We start from the raw sequence: 9,159 nt of genomic DNA, 5'->3' as shown, positions 1-9,159 counted from the left end.
TTCAAAACTGCATTTCGTTAAAGTTTCTGTACTAAAATGTAGAAAAACTGAACTACACAAATATTGAAAAGTTAAAAATTCCTTAATTTTTTATTCCTGGTACCACTACCACAATTCACAGGGAAATATAGCTGATGTAATGAAAAGACAAAGACAAAGCTACAACAGATAAAAGACCTCAGGAATATACATCTAATTGACACTACATTGCATTAATCAATAGCTGCACTTTTTGCAAACTGTGGCTATGACAGTCCTGAACAAGAAGGGTTTCCTGTTTAAGCTGCAGTAACTTTTCTGACTATGGATCATCATTCCTTCTGTGGCAGATTTTTAGAGTTCCTCTAATGCATTTGGGACGACTGTCTCAAAGTAAGCTGCAGCTTTCCTGACAACTCCTCACTCTCTCTCTCCTGCTAAGAACTGTAGCCTTTTTTTCTGTTGTTTTAAAACCTTCTACTACCATATCCACCACTTCCACCACCAGATCCATAACCACCACCATATGGACTGCCAGAGCTTCTTCCACCAAAACTGTCCCCTTTCATGGGTCCATAATTTGATTGCTGTTGTCCACTGTAATTTCAATAATCATTATAGTTACCGCCACCAAAATTTCCTCCTTCATTGTAACCATCATATCCTCCTCCACCACCCCCATATCCTCCACCTTGGTTTCCATAACCTGGTCCACCACCACCATAGCCTCCTCTACTACTATAACCAGGACGGCCACCATAGTTGCCACCATCACCTCCAAATCCATTGTATCCACCATCACCTCTTCCATAGCTACCTCTGCTGCCACCACCTCCACCACCATAGCCTCCTCTTCCACCAAAGTTTCCATCACATCCAAAATTATCTCCACCACCTCCAAAGTTTCCTCCACGACCCATAATGTTGCCAGATCCACCTCTACGACCTCTTTGTGATCCAGCAGACTGCATCTCTTGTTTAGAAAGGGCCTTTTACACTTCACAATTATGCCCATTAATAGTGTGGTATTTCTGAACAACAATTTTATCAACGGTATCATGATCATCAAAAGTTACAAAAGCAAATCCTCTCTTTTTTCCACTCTGCCGGTCTTCCATAACTTCTATGGTTTCAATCTTGCCATATTTTTCAAAGTAGTCTCTCAAATTATATTCCTCTGTATCTCCTTTAATACCACCAACAAAAATTTTCTTCACTGTTAGATGGGCTCCTGGCTTCACAGAATCCTCTCTAGAAACCTCTCTCTTTGGTTCCACAACACGTCCATCAACCTTGTGGTGTCTAGCTCACAGGGTTGCATCCACCTCTTCAACACAAGAATAAGTCACAAAACCAAAGCCCCTGGAATGTTTTGTCTGAGGATCTCTCATTACCACACAATCTGTGAGTGTACCCCATTTCTCAGAATGTTCTCTTAAACTATCATCTGTAGTTTTGAAGCTCAGACCACTAATAAACAGCTTCTGCAGCTGCTCTGGTTCCTTTGGATCATGACCCTCCTCTCCCCGGTGACAGCAGCGATGGCCAGAGTCGGGCTGGGGGCGACCCGGGCGGCAGTTTTACCTCCATTTTGAGATTGGACTGGCCTCTTCCAACTCGAGTTCAATATGGGACCGAGAGGAAGAGGCCAAGGGTGCATAATTTTGAAACATATTTTGAAAGGGTATAAATTTGATTGAAAGAGATGGTTTGCAGCTATGAAAATTGAACAAGGAAGCATGTTGAAATTGTTTTGGGAAGGTAGGAAGGGGAGAAGGGGGAAAGGAAATTGATATAAGGGGTGAGATTGATTGGGACATATATTAAACATGTCTGGAAATGTAGCAGGTGTGAGCAACTGGTACCCTGCTCCTTTTTATTTGTATATGAAATTACTTTCCCTTCAAGAATGCTGATACAGTTAATTCCCCTCATTAGAAAATAAAGTTCTAGCTTTCTTTGTTTGTATGAGCTTTCTTCTTTTATGTATGTATGGTACCAGGGTTTGAGCCTAGGGCGTAAGGTTTGCAAAGTGGTGCTCTATGGCTTAAGCCACAACCCAGCACTGATGTATGTAACTTTAAAGACATTTTTACATGTAGCTATTACAGCCTTGACACTGAAGACTTTACCTGCTCATAGAGAGTTCTCCATTAGACCTCCCTTGTACCGGATCCTCTTTATACATTCGTGTTCCGTAGAAATACCAGTAGAGTGCCCCTGAATTGTCTTCCCCTAGAGGTTCTACACGGAGACTGTCTGCATCCAGACCCTTGGCGGAAAAGGAAGGAGGGTTGGGGAAAACAATGAACTAAATAAATGGAAGAAAACTTCAATACACGAACCTATCACCTGTTTCAAAATGCCAAGTACAGGATATCATTTTTCCACCTGGGCAGATAAAATACAGAATGGGATGGGGGTACCTTCTTTGAAGAACAAGATATAGAAATACTTGAAATGTTCCCTACCCCAACCACGGCTCCGACCCCTCCAAAAATGGAGAATTCCAATGAATGGTCTGACTACCTGGCTTAGATTTACTTTATACGTACACAAAAAGTAGTGGGTAGGATAAGATGCTCTAAGGCTCTGTCCCATGTAATCCACTATGGCAGCTCAGTCAGAACCCACAGCAACATTCTGCTCCAGCTGAGACTCCCAATTTACCCCAGGGCCTGACCTAGGCTGGAGTCCTGAACAAAGACTACTTCTAAATGACATGACCAAGAAAGGACTAGAAGTCATCACCAGGTCTAATCCTGTGTGATCCGGACACCTGCCAGCCGGGCATCCGTGGCTCATGTCTGTCATCCCAGCTACTCAGGAGGCTGAGGTCTGAGGATCACGACTCAAAGCCTGCCCAGGCAGGAAAGCTCATGAGCCTCTTTATCTCCAATTAATGACCAAAAAGCCAGAAGTGGAACTGTGGCTCAAGTAGTAAAGCATTAACCTTGAGCAAAACAAAAACAAAACAAAAAAGGCTCAGGGACAATGTCCAGGCCCTAGTTCAAATTCCTACCACACCCCCCCAAAAAAGATCCAAGAGCTCTTACGTCTAACTAACCACTAAGAAATAGAAGCAGCACTGTGGCTCAAGTGGTAGAGCACTAGCCTTGAGCAAAAAAGCTTAGGGACAGTGTCTAGGCTCTGATTTCAAAGCTCCATTCTCAACTACTGGGTTTTTACTGCACTAGAGAAAGGGCTTTCAGGGAAGCACCTTGAGTAGATCGAAGACATCATCTGCATCAAGCCAGTAATCACAGAGGTGGTGCAGAATCTCCACATGGGTATGAAGAGGCAGGTCTTGGAAACTGGCTTCTCTCAGGGGGTTGGGTTTCCCCTCCTCAAGCTCCCAGCAGTAGTTGATAATGTCTTCCAGGTAGCTGTGGAGTGTCTGAGGCCTATCCATAAGGCCCAGACAAAAATACATGAACGTACACAAAGCTGTGGCTTGAGAGCTGACAAACTTATCAACGGCAACAAGAAGGATCTGACTGTCTTGGCTGCTTTATGAATTAGACCAACTCACATGAAGTTCCAAAGAAGATAATCGTGTCCTAAGAGCTCCCCACGGAGAACTCTTAAAACACAGGTAGCAGCACATGCAAGTCAACAGCAAACTACGAAGTGGAGACAACTTCTAATCTTTTGCTCATCCTATTTATTTATTTATGCATGCGTGCATGCGTACATGTGTACATGCCAGGCCTGGGGATTGAACTCAGGGCCTAGGCATGGTCCCTGAACTTCTTCTGCTCAAGGTTAGTGCTCTACCACTTGAGCCACAGTGCCATTTCTGGACTTTTCTGTGTATTTGGTACTAAGGAATCGAAATGCATGCTAGGCAAGCACTCTACAACTGATCCACATTCCCAGCCTCCAAATACTCTTAAAGATCCATTTTCTCTTTACTTTCCTATTCAAAATATTAGGAAAGACCACTGGCTATAAGTTAGTATTGCGTGAATAAAGAGACAAAGACCTACTTGAAGTTACATGTTTCTTATAGCAAAGAAACCAAGACAGAGCAGTAGAAAGAGAATGAAAATAAGGATGAGTCAACTGCTTTCTAACACCCCAGGTTAGCCACTTGATAGAAGTCAGCAAAGAGCTCTTCAGCCAGCTTCAGACAGAAGACACTTCCCTTCTATTGGCCAGCCCACAGACAGAGGCAGAGGGCTGGGGTACTGGCTGCTTTTAATGATCAGCGGGCTGGAACTGGCAGAATTCATGACTAGGCAAAGCAACTGATTTAACAGCTGCAATGTGTTTGGGATATCACAGAAAACAGGCAGCTACTGACCTCTTAGAAGCACATGTCAGGGACATGAAAAGGTATCCAGTCTCCTTACTAAGGCAAAGAACCATACACAATGCAGACTAAGTGAAAAGTAGAATCGCCTCCTTCCACATGCTTCAAGCATTTGTGAGGCTTAACTAATGCATGCACATGATTGATGAGGCAATATTTAGCAGGAGTTCTTGTAAATCAGCAAGTGAAGAGGTTGTATAAGATAATCTGAGGCCTGGGGTAGAGCGCAGCAGTGCACCATCCCCAGTACTGGAGCCACAGCCACTGACTTACAGTGTCTATCCTTTATTTGTGTGGGTAGATGTGAATCCTGAGGCTTGAACTCAGGACCTGGGGGTGCTGTCCTTGAGCTTTTTTGCTCAAAGCTAGGGCTCTACCACTTGATCCACAGTTCCACTTCTGGTACTTTTACTTGTTAATTGGAGATATAGAGTTTCATAGGTTCCTGCCTAGGCTGGCTTGATCTGCAGATCTCAGACTCCTGAGTTACAGGTACCCAGCTTGAAAGTGTTTCTTCTTTAAGATCACAGAACCTAGGCCAAAATAGCTAACAGATCTTTTGTTTTGTTTTGGACAGGACTTTACAATGTAGCTAAGCCTGTGGATGAAATCTGAGGATCATGGTTCAAAGCCAGCCCAACAGACAACCTGAGATTCTTATCTAAAACAAAACAAAACAAAAACAGCAAAAAAAATCCTAGATGGAGGTATGGCTCAAGGCATACAGCACCAGCTGTGAGCTAATCTTAGGACCAACTCAAAAAATACTGAAATTGGAATTTTGCAATAATAAATGGGGTGATTTGACAAGAATACCTAGAGAAGTTCTATAAACACCTAACAACAAGACATCACAAAGGTGCTGCCCCGAGCTACATCACACGGCTGAGATGACCTGGGAAGGCCATGGTTTGAGGCCAGCCAAGCAACAAACACAGAATTGGGCATTTCACGCCTGTCATCCCAATTCTGAGGAAGGCTAAGATCTGGAACAGTAGGGCTCCAAATCAAGACAGCCAAAGGAAAAAAATCCTGGGACTTCTTATCTCGGCAGAAAATGCTAGCCCTAAATGCAGCGAGAAGACAACTTATAAGAAGCTAAATCTGGAAAAATCGCTAAAAGAAAGCATGTGAAAATGATCCTTTTGTAGTATCACTGATTTCGCACACAGAAAAAAAATGTGAAATATATAGGAAACAATATATTACATTGACTTGAACTAAATGAAACTTTTTTTGGAGGGAGGGAGGTCATGGGGCTTTAACTCAAGAGACTGGGCACTGTCCCTGGGGTCTTTCACTCAAGGCTAGCACTCAAAGCTAGTTCTCTATCACTTGGAGCCACAAAGCCTCTTTTGATTTTCTTGTAGTTAACTGGAGAGATGAGTCTTAGGACTTTCCTGCCAGAGCTGGCTTTGAACCACAACCTCCTGAGTAGCTTGGATTACAGGTGTGAGCCATCAGTGCCTAGCTAAATAAAAACTCTGGTTCTTTAAAAACATAAATGGAAAATACACACTAGGAGCAAATATTTACACTTTAACATTGTATGTCTAACAAGGGACTTACATCTAGACTGCATAAAAAATCTAAACAGTTCCATCTACAAACTAGTAAATACCCCTAACTGAACATAAGTAATCAAAAGATGTGAGTAAACGTTTCACCAAGAAGAGATGTACAAATGAACAAGAACGATGTCCAACATTCCTGGTCATCGGGAAAATACAAATTAAAATGAGAGTGAGTTACTACCTTAAAGACAAGAGAATCGGTGAAATTAAAAGAACAAATGTTGATAAAGATATAGAGCAAGCAACTAGACTTCTCCTATTTCACTAGTAGAAATATAAAATGTCACAATCACTTTGGAAAAAGAGTTTGGCAGTTTCTTGCCGTTAAACATACCATTACCATAAGATTCAGAAATTCTCAAAATAAATGAAAACACATTTACAGCAACATTTGCATGCAAATACTCAAAGTAGCTTTATCGTAACAACCTCAAAAGCAACACACATCCCTATCAACACATGGAAAGGATAAACCGCTTGCAATTTATTTTTCACTAGATACAATTTAATCCTTCACTTGGCCAAAATGAACAAATTGATACAAACAGCAATCACAAAGAATTCTGCAGACATTGTACTGAATGAAAGAAGCTGGACTTGACAGTGTGTTGTCCCATTAGCACAAATTCTACAACACTACCACAAGGTATCTTAGTAAAACTGAGGCCGCTGACAGCCAGACCAGTTTACATGGGAGAGCAACTACAAAGACAACTTTCTGGGAAGATGGAAATGTTCTATGTTTCTGAGCAGAATGATGACTACATGGCACATTCATTTGTTCAAATCCATTGGCCTGCCAGGTGCCAGTGGCTCACAACTGTAATCCTAGCTACTCAGGGGGCTGAGATAAGAGGCTCCTAGTTCAAAGCCAGCCCTGGCAGAAAAAGTCTGAGACTCCTATCTCCAATTAACCACCAGAAAGCCAGATGTGGAGCTGTGGTTCAAATGATAGGCAGCTTTGAGCAAAAAAAGCCAAAGGACAGTACCCAGGCCTTAGGTCAAGGCCCCAAACCAGTACACAGACCCAGTCATGCGCACACACAGAAGTGGCCTGTATGCTGAAGATATGTGATTTTACTGCATGATGTCACAAGTTCAAATAAACACATTTAGCAGGAGTCCAAAGAGATAATGTTTAAAGGACAAACTTTCAGTACTAGATTTTGTTTTTGAAAGCAAAGCAAAACAAAACAAAGAAAGTGGGGTTGGGAATGTGGTTCAGTGGTACAGTGCATTCCCAGCATGAATAAAGCCCTGGGTTCAATTCCTCAGTACCACACACACAGTAAAAGCTAGAAGTGGCATCATGGCTCAGTGATAGAGTGCAAGCCTTGAGCAAAAGAAGCTCAGGGACAGTGCCCAGGCCCTGAGTTCAAGCCCCAGGACTGGCAAAACAAAAACAACAAAAACACCCCTGTGTATACTAGAGAAGAAAATGGAAAAAGAAACCCCAGCAAGAGTGAACAGAAGAACCCAGGTGCTTATCATCAACCTTGGGGAACAGAAGATAGGCAATATTCTACTACTAGCAGAACTTGGGCGTGCTCCAGAGCCGTTGGCTCCTACGACTCTGAAATCATGTAACCTCAGACCCCTGCTCTACAAGTACAAGTGCTGGACCCACACAGTGCAGATAACCCCAATCACCCATCAATGTGAACATGACACTCTCCCTGCCCACAAGACAGAACAGCGCTCCTGAATTGTGTGAGGCAGCCTGTCAACTGCTTTGTACATTTTGTCCATTTACATGTATCCTCAGTTTTCCTTCTTTTGTACTTATAAAAATACATCTCTGATAATGCTTTTGCAACTTGTGCTGATTGCTCGACCTTTTCACCTGTCGTGTGTAACGGCCGGGGCGGGTCTGCTCCTGGTTCTCAGGGGCACAGGCCTCAGGAAATGGGCCTGGCACGGCCGTGCACCCCAGCAAAGCCAAGGAGCTTCGGAGAGTCCACAAGGACCCAGAGAACCATGAGACCCTCCTCAGAATCCAGCGTCTCTACTTTGGGGAGTGTTTATTTGTGCATCAAGAAGAAATAAACAGACCCAGGGCCTCATGCATGCTAGGCAGGGGCTCTACAAAAGGGAAGGCTAACCAATGTCAGGGCTCTTTTCCAAAAATAAGGGAAAGGTGAGGTGCAGTGGCACATACTTGTAGTCCAGCTATCCAGAAGGGTGAGAACTTCAAGGAGAGCCCCTTGAACCCAGGAGTACTAGATTAGCCTGTACAACACAGCCCATCCCAGGCTCCAAAGACAACCACCACCAAGAAAACAGATCTCAGCACAAAACAGTTTTGTCAACATTGATCAAATTTACTTGCTAGTGCCTTCACAGACACTAGAGAGCTATTTATTTGTCAGTTATGACGGCATCAGAGAGCCCAGAGGCACCAAGTAAATTATGCTATTGCTACCAGGTTATGTGGACAACAGAAGACACAAGTGCAAGAAATATAGAAAACTCTATCGTTTTGTTGGCGGTATTTCACCAATATTTCAAATAAAAATCAGAAATAGGCACAAACAAGAGACAAAAATTCTACACTTGAGTGGCAGCTGGTGTAGCCACAAGTAAATGGTAACAGATTTGTGAAAAGCAAACTCAACCATCACAGTAAAGAATGAGCAGGGGCTGGGAAGGTGGCTTAGTGGTAGAGTGCTTGCTTTGCATGCATGAGGCCCTGGGTTCAATTCCTCAGCACCACATAAGCAAAAAGAAAAAAGCCGGAAGTGGCACTGTGGCTCAAGTGGTAGAGCGCTAGCCTTGAGCTGAAGAGCTGAGGGATAGCGCCCAGGCCTGGAGTTCAGGCCCCATGACCGGACCTCCCATCCCCCCCCCAAAAAAGAAAGCACAGACACAGAGCCTGGGAGCTCATTTGCATATTATGCATTAGGGTATACTGTCTTATATGGACTAGAGGTAGATGCTATGATTGGCTAGCTATCCCTGTGTGATAAATATGTGCTAAGAGCACAGTTAGTAGTTGCTCACTTGATATCCCTTTGCTGATGGCAGCCCTGAAGCAAGCAGGCAATCAGATCGTTAATAAACTCCACATCATCTCTGTGAAGAGCTGCCTCTAACTCCTGAGAGAGAAGAGGAAAGAGAGAGATTAAATACTGAGACTTCTTAAAATCTACACTACCACCAAAAACACAGAGCCCAAGCAACAGAAAATGGCTGGTCAATGAAGCAAAGGGCTTGCTGCCATTTTCCCTCTTCCCCCAGTTACTGCTGCAAGAGGAGCAATGAGAGCTTTCAGGTTTTTTCTAGAGTTTCTCT

The 9,159-nt window shown here is 43.4% G+C and overlaps 1 pseudogene; it reads right to left on the bottom strand.

Annotated features, from left to right (window-relative positions):
* Positions 1-446: 446 nt before the first annotated feature.
* On the bottom strand, positions 447-1,569 carry LOC122100142 (annotated as a pseudogene).
* Between the last annotated feature and the right edge of the window lie 7,590 nt (positions 1,570-9,159).

The sequence above is a fragment of the Dipodomys spectabilis genome, unplaced genomic scaffold (assembly GCF_019054845.1).
Source record: "Dipodomys spectabilis isolate Male_0828 unplaced genomic scaffold, ASM1905484v1 ptg000566l, whole genome shotgun sequence".
NCBI classification, from domain to species: domain Eukaryota; kingdom Metazoa; phylum Chordata; class Mammalia; order Rodentia; family Heteromyidae; genus Dipodomys; species Dipodomys spectabilis.
This window is presented reverse-complemented; position numbering and strand designations above follow the sequence as displayed.